This window comes from Aegilops tauschii, chromosome 3, assembly GCF_002575655.3.
Source record: "Aegilops tauschii subsp. strangulata cultivar AL8/78 chromosome 3, Aet v6.0, whole genome shotgun sequence".
In the NCBI taxonomy this organism is placed as follows: domain Eukaryota; kingdom Viridiplantae; phylum Streptophyta; class Magnoliopsida; order Poales; family Poaceae; genus Aegilops; species Aegilops tauschii.
The window spans coordinates 595,305,638-595,319,859 of NC_053037.3; the positions used below are offsets into that span (position 1 = coordinate 595,305,638).

At 45.5% G+C, this 14,222-nt stretch overlaps 1 long non-coding RNA gene across 1 annotated transcript; it reads left to right on the forward strand.

Moving 5' to 3' along the window:
• Nucleotides 1-10,371: 10,371 nt before the first annotated feature.
• On the forward strand, nucleotides 10,372-11,111 carry LOC123497458 (uncharacterized). Its single transcript, XR_006671174.2, has 2 exons — nucleotides 10,372-10,630; nucleotides 10,751-11,111. It is a non-coding gene; the product is annotated as an uncharacterized lncRNA (long non-coding RNA).
• Nucleotides 11,112-14,222: the final 3,111 nt, after the last annotated feature.

Genomic DNA, 14,222 nt, shown 5'->3' on the forward strand with positions numbered 1-14,222 from the left:
AAGGGACCAAAACTTTACTGTAACAGGAACAACGAATTCATTACCTATCATTTTGCTTGATACCTGGCGTATTGTCGACGATTGTTTCATACACTTCTTTCTCCTCGTTTGTGGAATCTCTTATTTCCAAAAGTTGGCAGCCATCTTGATGGTCATTCCCTTGGTCAGTGAATCTAGTCTGTTCTAGCTCAGAATGATATTGATGAGGCTGGAAGACATGCCACCGGAGTTCAATTGACCATTACTAATTTGCAGACGACCCTCATTATAATTGATGTTTCTTTGGAACATTAGGCGTTGTGGTTGGTGCTGCATGCGCAGTTCTAATGTTTTGACAGTTGGATCATCGGTTGAGCTTGAAGGAATATCTATTGGAAAATGCTGGAGAGGATGGCCGGAATACTGCATGCTGTTGAATTGTTGTTGCAAGGCACTGTAACTTTGCCCATTAGACCCGCCTCTGTGTGGTTGCTGATTGTTCTGCTCTTGAGGTTGGCGTTGTTGGCACCGTGTAGTGCTGTTATTCTGAGCATCATTGTGTTGGGGGTAGTGGGCATCACGGACAGTGGTTTGTTGCTGGTACTGCTTGTGACTTTGGTTGTTCATCGCATATGGTGAGCGCTGGCTTTTGTTTGAACCGCCGTTATTCTGAGCACCATGATGTTGGTAGAAGTGGTTTTTGATACTAGGAGCTGGTTGGTTGTAGTGTTGGGACAAGGGAGTTGCTGGTAAACTTTGGGACAAGACAGTTTGAGTTAAACCTGTAGAGTATGACGTATCAAAGGCCTGTGTGAGGTGGCTACCGCCTGACATTGATCCTGATCTGCTGGGTATAGGTGGCTCTGGATAGTTAGAAAGGGAAGATCTAGCTACTTGGTTATGAAAGGGTTGTTTCTTTTTTTTTCAATGACTCTGTCAAGTTGTTCATAGATAGATGGGTCAGACCATATTTGATCATCATCAATGAATCCACAATTAAGGAGGCCTCTGTGGTTGTCAGCTTGTAGAGACTGGTTGTTTGCAGTTTCTGTTGAATTATGTGGAGGCTCCAATATCCTAACTCTTTTCATAGGAGGCGCTGTACTCTTGTTACCTGGATCTTCTGACAGCTTTAAGGACCTCTTGTGAGCTGCCATTTGTGGTTCCGGTTCTGGCGGTTGTGCGCTTGTGGTAATAGGGACGCTGGTTGTGGGATCAATAGGTGGTTGCTTCGTACACTGTTCATGTTTTTCTGCAATGTTATTGTCTTCTGCATTGACAGATGGTGCAGCAACCAGTGGAGCATCGCTAGTGGATGGAATTGCTTTTCCCGTGTCCAGTACTGAGCCAGAACCGCTGACAGAATCACTGGGGACTTCTACTGTAGGAGCAAGGGAGGAAGTAGCTCTTGTGCGTTCTGTTTCAGCAATGTTCTTCTCGTTACTCAAAGTTGAAACAAGATGGACCTTATCTTCCTGCAGCGAAGAAGAACGTTGTCCAGTGACATTGTTTGATTTTTGTGCAGGCTGGGATACAGTGAGGCTCTTTGTGTTGGTTGAAGAGTTGTTGTGAGCGCTATCAGAACCGCTGGACCGTGCAGTAGTTGGCGACGTTTTCCCAACGTGATAAACAGGTGCTCCAAGTGTATCTGTTGAGATTGGATCAGTCAGTAATTGTTTGTCAACCGCAGAGTGCGAGGCTGATGTTTCTATTGCAGTAGGTTTTGCTGTTTCCTCCAAGAGTTTTTCCAGTGGGCTTGTCTGAGAGTTGTGGTCTGTAGATCCTCCAGCAGAATTTTGGGTTTCAATCGGTACAGAACACTCAGATGAATTTTCACCTGTCATTATAATTGCCCCGCTCTCTAGCATCTCGGATGTTGACACGAAGGGCTCATGGACCGGCAAGCCATCAAGGCAGTTGTGCAGATGGTTATGCACTTTGTCCAGATGAATCTTGGCTTGTTCATCAATGTCCTCTTTGTTGTGGTCGATCCTGTTCACTTCCAGTAGCAACTTAATCTGGGTTGATGATTTTAGGCGTGAAGATAGACGAATTTGGGACTGCTCTTTGTCATTCGGATTCTGGGATTCTGGGTCAGGGGTATCGCAGCAACCCTTTAAATTTTCCAGGGAGTATGATGTGGCGTGAAGGACACTGGTTGTGCTACTGCTGGAGGTACTTTGACTGCTTGTCGTGCTAGAACTTGGAAGCGTAGAATATGTTGAAGGGAGTGATGAAAAAGTTTCTTTTTCATTTGAGTTGTCCTGTTGTAAGTTACAATAAACGCCCTGGTCTCTGGTCTTGGTTTCTTTTGCACTAAGATCCCTACCAAGTGAAAGGAGCTTCTCCAATTTCTGCTCGAGAACTGGTTGAAACTGCGAGAAAAGTTCTGTGTACATTTCATTGATAACTTTGGCAATTTTCATCTTGGCCTGGAATTGAATGATTTATTAACACCGAGAATGAAAAGAAGTTATTAATACCGAGAATGAAAAATATCTTGTGAACTACTGTACGTTGTGTCAATAATTGCAGAAAGGGCATGGAATAATGTGCGCAGAAGGACACATGGTGTGCTGCGGGAAGCGTGGCTAACAAAGTCCATGAATCATGGTGAACACATTCCTTGAAAGAGCACAGTCGACCTACCTTACGAAGCATGGTTGATCTACCGTCGTAGGGAAGCAGTGCTATATTTAACACAAAGGCACAGCTAACGTACTATAGGAAGCACTTCTATATTTAACACAAAGGCACAGTTAACGTACTATACGAAGCACTTGTAGTTTTAACACAAAAAGCACAGATGACGTACTATAGGGAGCACTTCTATATTTAACACAAAGGCATAGTTAACGTTCTATAGGAAGTACCTGTAGTTTTAACACAAAAGCACAGGTAACGTACTATAGGGAGCACTTCTATATTTAACGCAAAGGCACATCTAATGTATTATAGGAAGCACTTCTAGTTTTAACACAAAAGCACAGCTAACGTACTATAGGAAGCACTGTTAGTTTTAACGCAAAGGCATGGGTAACGTATTATATGAAAGCACTTCTAGTTTTAACACAAAAGCACAGCTAACGTACTATAGGAAGCACTGTTAGTTTTAACGCAAAGGCACAGCTAATGTATTATAGGAAGCACTTCTAGTTTTAACACCAAAGCACAGCTAACGTACTATAGGAGGCACTTGTATATCTAACACAAATGCACAGTTAACGTACTATAGGAAGCAATTTTATATTTAACACAAAAGCATGGCTAACGTATTATAGGAAGCAGTTCTGGTTTTAACACAAAAGCACAGATAACGTCGTATAGGAAGCACTTCTGGTTTTAACACAAAGGCACAGATAACGTCCTATAGGAAGCACTTTTATATTTAACACAAAAGAACAGCTAACGTACTATAGGAAGCACTTCTATATTTAACACAAAAGTACGGCTAACGTCCTATAGGAAGCACTACTGGTTTTAACATAAAGGCACAGCTAAGGGACTATAGGAAGCACTTTTATATTTAACACAAAAGCACAACTAACGTACTATAGGAAGCACTTCTGGTTTTAACACAAAAGCAGAGCTAACGTCCTATAGGAAGCACTTCTGGTTTGAACACAAAAGCACAGCTTATGTACTATAGGAAACTGTCTGGATGAACACAATAGGACATGTTTCTGTTTCGTAAAAACTTAGGGAACATCATTTCAAACATAAAATCAGGTGCAGAAGCTGGAAATCACTTACGGAACAAAGTTTTTCTTGAGGCACAAATTCTTCTATGTAGCCTTCTAGTCTGGGACTCATTTGGAAAAATGGCGAATGAAAGCCAGGCAGTGGTTGGAAAGGCGTGCGCCTAATGTCTTTCAGCTGCCATGTGGAAGGAAAGAATTACAGTCAAGTCAAATTAATACATGGCAGCTAAGTCATTATGTTGAGTCGAAAAGTTCGCCAAAGGAAAATGATGAAATGTTGACTCACCGTGTGTTTCCCAAAAATTCCGTCCTCTGTTGACAGGCTGTCTATGTTAGCATAATTCTTAATGGCCTCTATGTCCCACATGACAAGTCTTGGAGGAGTGTCAGGTTCCAGGTCCATAATCTTCGTATCCAGGTACTCAAAATACGTTATCTGCAAGTGGGGAAGATGTAAAAATTAATCATGTTCTTGTAGCTGCTTGTGGGTATAAATAAGTGTACAAGTTAGTGAACGAACCACTGGAATCAGGAGGCAGCCACACAAGGCGCCCGCGAATCCTTTGTCCTTGAAGGTCTGGAGTGATGTCACCAATTTCTCTGTGACAGCATTGGACCAATCATATGATGATATGTTACTTGCTGGTCCTTCTAGAGCGGCTAAATAGTCGGGGCTAACGCAATCATATGTCGTTGGGCATAGAAATACCGTTGTTGCAAACATCACGAAAACCCGTTGAAACACTTCTCCTGTCAGCTCTGGGGTTATGAGATCGGTTAACTCTCTGATGTTTGGAGCGTGCCCAGCACACCGAGTTTCAGACTTAACCTGACATCTGAAAGCTTCTGAGCATTTTCTAGGGATAATCTGCCCGCCCAGGGGAATTCCTATGATCCGGTGCACGGTGTATGAGTTGATAAGGAATCTGTATCCACTAGGCAGTATGAAACACATGGAAGGGCAATCAAAATAGCAGACAAGCCAGCGAACGAAACACCTTGGAAGCTCGCGACAGCACAAATCTAGAAGGTATCCAAAACCAATATCTCTGACAAGCTGTTTTTGTGGTTTTGTTAGCTTTTCAAAGACAGAAATGAATTTCTGGAAGCTAAGTTTTGTGCTGAACTCTTCTTCGTATTCACCCATTGCAGCAGCTATGTGGACAAAGATAAGAAATGACCTTTAGCAAATGTATTGTTGAACCACATGCTTTTCTGGCAGAAGCTTACATATAAACGCCGAGTCAGCAAAACAGAGATAAATATTTAAGCCGTGATTAAAAATGCAGCTAGAATGAGAGGCATTGATTTCCAAAGAAATTTCAACGACACACGCGAGATGCATGATAAAAAACACCTACTTCGAGGCAGCAAGCTGCTTCTTTGTCTTGTACTCCTCAACAAGCTTTTTGTGCGCTGCATGTTTTAACTCGATCCTTAGTCTCTCTGTCTCTAGTTGGTCATGAACCATGAAATCTTGGGTGACAATCTCCGTGCCATCGACAGACTGAGACTGAGTATCCGACCGCTGTGGGGTGGAGTCCATCTCATCGAACTCTACATAAGAGGTCATGAGACGTCATCGTTACCAGGTCAGCTATGTAAGACAGTTGTTAGCAGTGCATGTGAGACCATCATCAACAGGTTGGTTAGCTAAGACGGGTTCTAACTCTGAGTTAGTAACTGCTTTGCAAAAATGGACGTTAATCCTTTGGATCTCTGCTATAGATTGCGGATCTATACAAATAGTTTGACCTGTCTCTAGTTGGTTAGCTAAGATGAGTGCTTAAGTTTTGCATGGCTGCAGATATAACTCAAGTTAGCAAAACCACGGTGCAAGCATGCAGTTGGCATGGTTAAAGTGAGGTCAGCGGAGTCCTAATTTTAAATCCATAACCCCTCTGCTGTTAAGACGGCGCAACAGTTTGAGCACGGACCAGCTGAAGATAATTGGATCCGGAACCGATATTCAAATCGCGCGCCCACCTGTTGTGTTGTGCACATGCGGTGTGTACGCAGCCCGCGGAATTGCTAGCACCGGTATTTTTTTGTTCAAACGTTGAATCGGTGGCATAATCATGGTGAGGATGCAATGGATTACCTGAACAGGAGATCCACGGCGAGTGAGATGAAGGAGACCGTTAATTTTTCAGTGACGAGCGAACTCTGCGGAGGGATCAGGATTGGCTTTCCTTTGGAGAGCTCGCCTGTCACCAGGGATGCTAGATGGAGAGAGATCTGGAACTCATCTGCGGACAACCCCACAAGTTAGTCAAATACTTGGTGGAACTATTTGAGAGCCCACATGTCAGTATGAGTTTGAAGTCCACCTACCACATTTTCTCACCTCACATGGAGATACTCCTCGTAGGACTCATATAAGGCCGACCCCACAAGTTAGTGAGAGACTTAGAGGAATTAGTAACTGAGATCCCACTTGTCAGTGTCGTCTACGGTCAAGTGAAGTCGACCTACCACATCTCGTCACGCCCATGAAACATGCCCATCTCTCATGCGTCGCAAAACTCACCCCACCTATCAGGTTATTCTTCTCCTGCACGCAAAAAAATGAAGTAGCCTCTCTCTTTCTTTCTCTCTCTCCCTCTCTCTTTCTCTTCTCTCTCTCTCCGAGATTCAAAATCATTGAAGGGGTTCGCTGACAAACTGCAGGGAAGCAGATCCCCCCACAATTTAGAAAGGTGTGACTTCCGAACAATCAGCGCATAAGATTCGGCAATCAAAGGTTAGTAAAAAAATTATCAACGCACCTTTTGCGTGGCGATTCCTGATACACGAGATTCAATTCGTTGATGAATTTGTTGTGGTCGGGATTCATAGAATAAAACTGTTTAGTTTTACACTATAGCTTTGATTTGAGTTTGTTTTTTGTTTTGTATCCTCTCGTCCTTGTAATACGAGGTTGTTACTTTTGTTAGGTTTCATGGTTATCTTTGTGTTAAGTGTTGCACAAGCAAATTAGCATCGATGGATCTCACTTTGGTTGAGGTTGTAGTCTAATTAAAAATTAATATGTGTATATATTTATATATGTTAATTATATAGAACTAAAAATATATCTCTGTTGATATCGACTTCGAAAAGTTTCAACACTGATACTGCAGGTTTATAACCTTTATATTTATTACGTCTCTTTTTCGGGGCAGATGTTCACGAGTGCGTCATCTGGTCAGGACAACAGGGACGGTCGGTCTTTGAACGACATCGGCAAGGATTATGGGAGGCAGGTAATAGTAAGGCAGTTGAAAATTAGTATTTGGTCTTTTATTTCTGGGACGTTTGCTGTCAAGGTGTCACCACTGAGAACACCAAATAGTAGATCATTAACAACAACAAAAATGATTTATATATCCTGGATGAATGCTGTAATATCTGTTTATCCTATGCATCTACTCTGAAGTTGAGTATCGAGAGCTGGAAGAAAAAAATACTACAAAACAAGAAGAAGATCAAGGATGCAGATGTTGTCAAACACGCACATGCCATGCAGGCTGGAATAATTGGAGTCTAGAGTGAGATACAAGTTCTTGGCAAACGCCCCAACCAGGAGCATGGTGTGCAACAGACACCTGCCAAGAGGAGCATTCTAAGCAGCAGAGACTCCACTAAGCAGATTGTGCTAGTAACGAGGAAAACTTCAAACGCTGGTTTTAACGTACATGGAAGTTTTAGTCGCATGTGCCTCTAATTATTTTTTGGTCTGGAGACACAGATGCCCACAAAGGCGCAGAGCGGGCGTTGTGACGGCCCAGCGTTTGTAGGTGGTCATAATGAAGAGGTGCAGGGTAACAGAATTTCCTGTGATGCAAGTAGAAGGATCATTGGCAACAAAAGCATTGGTGTTCAAGGATTCGGTACAGTTTGCACAAGCAAGAAGAGCCCAATGACAAAATCAAACATAGGAGCAATAAGCTCTACCATACAGCAGCATCAGAAAGCAATACAGGTGACAGCATATACGAACTTGCAACAACACATAAAGCAAATGTATATTTTTTGTGAGCAGTTTTTTCTTTGTTTTCGTCTGGTATATTTAGATTGCCGTAACTTCCACACGCAGGTGTACGAGGAAGGAAGCAAGTATCGCGGTAGTCCACGAATCGATGAAAACAAAAGGTAAGGTCCTTTGAAAGGATCACCTGTGGCGTTCAACATGAGGGGTCCTTCCAAAGGATCTCCGATGGCATTCAAAATCGTCAGCAAAATCACCAATGCACAGAGGTTGTCGCCAAGATTTGCTGGACAAGAGAGGCATGGGAAAACAAAGGTGACGTCGGAACTATGTTTTTTCAATTCAACACACAAACAGTTTTATGGGACAATAGGGTAAAGTGGAAAACAGGAGGACGGCTGTCCTTCTCGTACGGCTGTATGTGCAGTTGTTCTTTTATATAGGATGTTGTTGTGCCTCTCCGGTTGTATGGTGTAAACAGAAGCACATCTGTGCCTCTTTGTGCAGATGTGTGTGTAGCATGGTCACCTAATTCTGTTTCTTGCCATGTGTTCAGGATTTGGCGGAGGGGATAACAGATGAGGGAAAGAAATATCATAGTTCTCCATCCATTTCGAAGGAAACGCAACATTCACAGCAGCATGTAGCGTACAGCGCCAGCACGGATTGCATGGTAGAAGCAGCACAGTCCCTTGGTTGCACGAGTGCCGGAGAAACAGGGAGCAGCATTGCACAATGCAACATTGGAGAGGCAGACTCATTTATGGATTTGGCCGTGCCATGCAGAAACGACGCTGCTGCGTGTGACAAACAATAGAGCAGCAGCAGCTCCACTGTAAGTGGACCTGTGGCTGGCGATGAGACTGATGTCGTCAGAAGTGAATGCGATCAGACGAACGAAGACACGGTAGACAGAATCATCATGGCGTCGCCGACGATTGTAGAGAGAGAAATGGACGACATGTTTAAAGAAGGCATATACCCAACGATTCAGGAGGTCACCGAAGCGCTCGAACCAGAGGGTGGTTGGTATTCGGATCATTGGATGAGTGCTTTTTGTTTTTCTGCAGATATGCTAGAAAGGTTGGCTTTGCTGCCAAGCGATCAACGAGCAGAAGATCGACATATGATCAGCAGCTTGACAAGCAGGTGTTTCAGTGCAACAAGGAAGGGCAGAATAAAACAACTGAGAGACATGTTAAGGAGAGAAGGAGCAACTGCTTGATCCGGACAAGCTGCCCAGTCCAAATAACAGCCAAGAGGGATACATATAGGAGGAAATGGTACCTGAAGAACGTTCGTCTAGAGCACAACCACCAGCTTGACCCATCTGATTGGATGCCGAAGTTCATGAGATGCTATAAGAAGATGACACCTCAGGAGAAATTCTTTATACAAGTGCTGCAGAAGGCGAGGTTAGAATCAAGGAAGGTTATGCAGATTTTTACTGCCATGGGGAAACCGAAGCGAGAAATTATGTTCGACACGATTGACATAAGCAACATTGCATGCCGGGACAGGGCTGCAGAGCGCGGCACTGATATCGCAGACACCATGAAAATGTTTGCTGATATGCAGAGGCGGAGGCCGGGATTCCACCATGTGGAAGAGACAGAGAACAATGTAGTGCGCAACCTGTTCTGGATAGATTCCTTGTTTAAGATGAATTATGATCTATATGGAGATTTCGTGTCTTTTGACACCATATTCTCTACGAATATATATGGCTTGCCATTTGCACCAATTATAGGTGTCGACAACCACGGGTCGACCGTCCTGTTTGGAGTAGGCCTTTTGAAGGATGAGAAAATAGGGTCATTCAAGTGGCTCCTAAGCATGTTTGTCGAGGCAATGGGAGTTAAAGAGCCGAAATACATAATAACAAACCAGGACCAGGCGATGAAGACTGCAATAAAGGAAGCTCTTCCGAGGACGAAGCACGGGTTCTGCTGGTGGCATATTAGGAAGAACCTGAAGGAAAATAACGCAGCAGTGTTTGCGCAGCACCCAGGGATGTCTGATGATATATTTCGAATCATCAAAAACTCACTAGATCAAGACGAGTTTGAGCGTGCCTGGAAAGCAGCAATTTCGCACAAGGCGGAAGGCAACAAACACCTGAACACGCTATGGGAACTCTGAAATTTTTGGGTGTCGGCCTACTTCAAGGACTGTTTCTATCCTTTCTCGTCAACAACCACTCGCAGTGAGAGCACGAATTCGATGTGGAAGAATTACGTCGACCACAAGGACACTATAAAAAGGTTTGTTAATGCGTATCACTACAGGAAACAGCTAATTTGCCGTCAGGGGTAGTCTTTGCCGTCAGCTTTTCGTCGGGCAGACGGCTAAGAAAAGGTTTGCCGTCATCTGCAGACGGCAAAGAAAAACTGATGGCAAAATAGCCTTTGCCGTCTACCCAAAAAAACACAGACGACAGAGAGCTAATTTTTCCGTCTGTAAAAGAAAATACAGACGGCAAAGATCTTTGCCGTCTGCATTTTATATTACAGACGGCAAAGAAGATACTTTGCCGTCTTTAATATAAATGCAGATGGCAAAATAAACTCTTTGCGGTCTGTATAAAAAACGCAGACGGCAAATAAAGAAGCACACTACGCGGATCGATCCCACGGATCGATGACGTGGCGGCCCGTCCAAACCCACGCAGCCCCACCCACCCGTCGTGATGCACGCACTACCACGCCTACAGCACCACCCACCCACTAACCACACCCCACCCGTCCACGCACACAACACACCACACAACACACCCACGCATCGATCCATGGCCGGCGCTGGCAACTGGCGAGCGGAGAGGCGGCGGCCGGCCCCTACCCCCGTCGCCATGGCGTGGCCAACGCGTCGCCCGTCCCCTCCGCTGTGCCGACCCGGGGCGGCGTCGCCCCGGCGCGGCCGGCCCGTCGCCTCCGCTGCGCCGGCCTGTCGCGGCCTCCTATCACCACCTCCCCGTCGAAGCGTCCGTCCACGCCCATTGCCCGCCGACCCCGCACTCCCACCGGACGGCCCGAGCTCTTCTCCCTTTCCTCGTTTCTTTCCCTCTGATCTGAAGTTCTTTCTATCCCTCCACCATCTGCAGGAGCTGGCCATGGAGGTCGTTGACCCTACCACCGATCGAGTTCCTGCCGTCGCGCGCGCGACCCTGTGGATCCGGTCGACATCGAGCAGCCACCGCCAGATCTGATGCGCGTGACCCCGCCGGACCTCCCTGCCTCGCCCCTCCGTGCGCGCCACCGGCCCTGCCTCGCCCAGCCACGTCGCCGGCCCTGCCTTGCCGAGGAGAAGACGAAGATTCAATTTCTTTTTTACAAATTTATGTAAGGTTCTTGCAAGAAACCAGGACTAATTTATTCTTTCTTTTTATGTGGGGGTCTTTTATGTAAAGTGTAACCACCACATATATGAAATATATATATATATATATATATATATATATATATATATATATATAAGCACTTAAGTGGTTCTGGGTCATACGTTTCCTTGACCGCATGCTTTTCCTTCACCGAGTACCCCTTAGCGTGTCCACCTATGCATTGTTGTTTTTATATTTAAACAAAACAAAATCTCTTTGCCGTCTGTGGGTTCGAGGATGATGGCAAAGATGGAGTCAACTGACGGTAAAGACGAAATCGCCTGACAGCAAAAGATGCAAACTTTGCCGTCTGTTATTTTTGTGGCAGACGGCAAATGGATAGTTGGCTGACGGCAAAGTCTTTGCTGTCTTCCCGATGAAAAGCTGACGGCAAAGTATTGTTTGCCGACTTATCTTTGCCGTCTGCTTTCTGACGGCAAAATCTTTCCCGTCTGGATTTAGGTCTTTGCCGTCTGCGATCCACAGACGGCAAATTGTCTGTTTCCTGTAGTGTATCACACGATTCAGCAAAATTGCCTCGCCACGCTTGACAAGAAAAGACACCGAACAAAAGAGAAGGCGCCATCACTAGAGACGAGTTTTCCGATTGAAAGACAAGCAAGTCAAGTATACACGAATGAAATTTTCAGGAAATTCCAGCTGGAGCTACGGATCTGGAGTTACTTCAAGTGCTCTGACCTGGCAAAGGGGAGGCAGTATTTTTTTAAAAAGATTACTGAGCCTGGAGAAAAAGTGTGGAAACCATATCCGGGCGAGGAATTTGACAGGTCTGAGTTCAGGGTAGATGTCGATGAGCAAAAAGAAATATATACAGTTGCAGCTCCAAGAAAATGAGTAGGGATGGCATTCAGTGCTGCCATGTGCTTAAGGTGATGGACCAAACAGGCATGATCGATCAACTTCCAAAATCCTTTGTCATCCCCAGATGGACCAGGAATCTATCAGAGAGTCTGAAAGTTCTGTCTACAAGTCAAGGTGATAGCATAACCATACAAGGCGATGAAACACTAGTAGAAAAAGGGTCTAATGTGAAACTCATTAGTCCCGGTTTGGTATTGAACTGGCACTAATGTGACCATTAATGCCGGTTCCAACGGCCAGGCGGGCGGCGCTCATTAGTACCGCTTCGGGGCAAACCTTTAGTACCGGTTCGTGCCACGAACCGGTACTAAAGAGGTGGTGGCCTTTAGTACGGTTTGGTGGCTCCAACCGGTACTAAAGGGGGGGTCTTTAGTACCGGTTGGAGCCACCAACCGGTACTAAAGGTGGTGGCCTTTAGTACGGGTTGGTGGCTCTAACCGGTACTAAAGACCCACCCTTTAGTACCGGTTGGAGCCACCAACCGGTACTAAAGGTGGTGCGCTGCCACCCGCAGTGCACAATGTTTAGTCCCACCTCGCTAGTTGAGAGGAGCTCGCACCGGTTTATAAGCCCCGCCACGGCTACCGTGTCGAGCTCCTCTCTAAGCAGGCCTTTGTGGGCATATTGCAAGTCTTCTGCCCTGTGGGGCCTACTGGGCCGTACAGGCCTGCATCCTGGCCCAACTAGAGATTGGGTTTCTAGTCGTATGCAGGTCGTGCCGGCCCAGTAGGCTGGCTGTTTTTGCTTTATTTCAAAAATAAAAAATAAAATAATCCTTACCAACCGGGACTAAAGGTTCCCCAGACCACGGCGCGCCTCGTGCCACGTGGTGGGCCTTTAGTCCCGGTTCATGTTAAATCGGGACTAAAGGGGGGGGACCTTTAGTCCCCACTCTTTAGTACCGGTTCCAGAACCGGTACTAAAGGTCCTTACGAACTGGTACTAAAAGTCGTTTTTCTAGTAGTGAAACTATGAGATTCAGCCTCGCTTACGCTGAGTTGTCGGATATCTGTTCAAATGCTTGCAGAAAAGAGAAGGCATACCGTGTGCTGCGTGAGTGTACGGTAGATATGAAAATAAAAGTCATGGCGGCACTTGCCGAGGAACCAGACACAGGAATTCTTGCCGAAACTCTCAAGAACCCTCCCATGAGTGGCTCAAAGGGTACGAAAAAAGGAGATCGAATCAAAGCTGGTTCTGAGAAGAAAGGAAAAGGCAACAAAGCCGCATCCAAGTGCGGCCGTTGTGGAGTAAAGGGTCACAGGAAAACAAACTGCCCGGATAACCCAGAAGTCTAGGAGAGGATGAGTATTGAAGAGGAAAAGAGGAAATCGCAGCAGGAGAAGAGGGCAAGGTCAATGAAATGGCCGACAACACCGACAACACCGTCGGGGACATCAAACGGCTCAGGACAATGCACTCCAAGCCCAGGAGGAAGACGTCAGACGCCAGCAACTCCAACGACCCCACTGACAGCAGGGAGCATTTACCAAAGTCTTGCATCTACGCCAGAATCAAACATCACACAAGCCAGGCACACAGAATGCGAACAGGGAAGCCCGGGACAAGGCACGGAATCTGCGCAGTCCATTTTCAGAAAGGAAAGGTTGTACCGGAGAACAGTACGAATAGAAAAATTAGAAGGTAATAATGCAGCTTAAACAGGACGTAAGCAAAAAATAGTGATGACCGCAATCTTTCGCTTTGTTTTTATGTATGAATATTAATTTTACAGGTAAATAGGTTGAATAGCTATGCAGAAGGGTGGGGTTGCACAAGGGTCGAGAAGGAAGAATGGATCGCTGAACATTCAAAAACAAGGCCTCACGTGGAGCGATGAAATAGCAAGGAATTGGTGGGGAGGGCGGGCGGTTGTCGATTGTTTATTTTCTTGTGCTGTGGTTATAAGAACGGCTTGTAAGTTAATTTGCTGCAGTTATAGAAACAAAACAAATTTAAATAAGAACGCCTTTTGCTTCTTTATGTATTTTTTACTCCGCGGACAAAAATATCAGAGGCACAGGTTTCCTTGTTATTTTCCGCAGCTGCGTCGGTTTCTGAACGTGGATGTTGTAAGCGTACAAGCATGCTTCTCCGCTGCGTGACAGAGAGATAAAAATAACCTAAGGGCACAGGCAGCCACGGTCATGCCACCAGTGAGTGTTCAACCGTGACTCTCACGGTTGCATGGTCACGCCCGCCGTTATGGAACGAAAACGTTTTTAAACACAGAATCTGGACCGTGCTTCTGGGGCTGCATAACCGTGGCTTTCGTAGTAACTGTGCCTCGCCTATTCTAATGCATGTTCTTCTG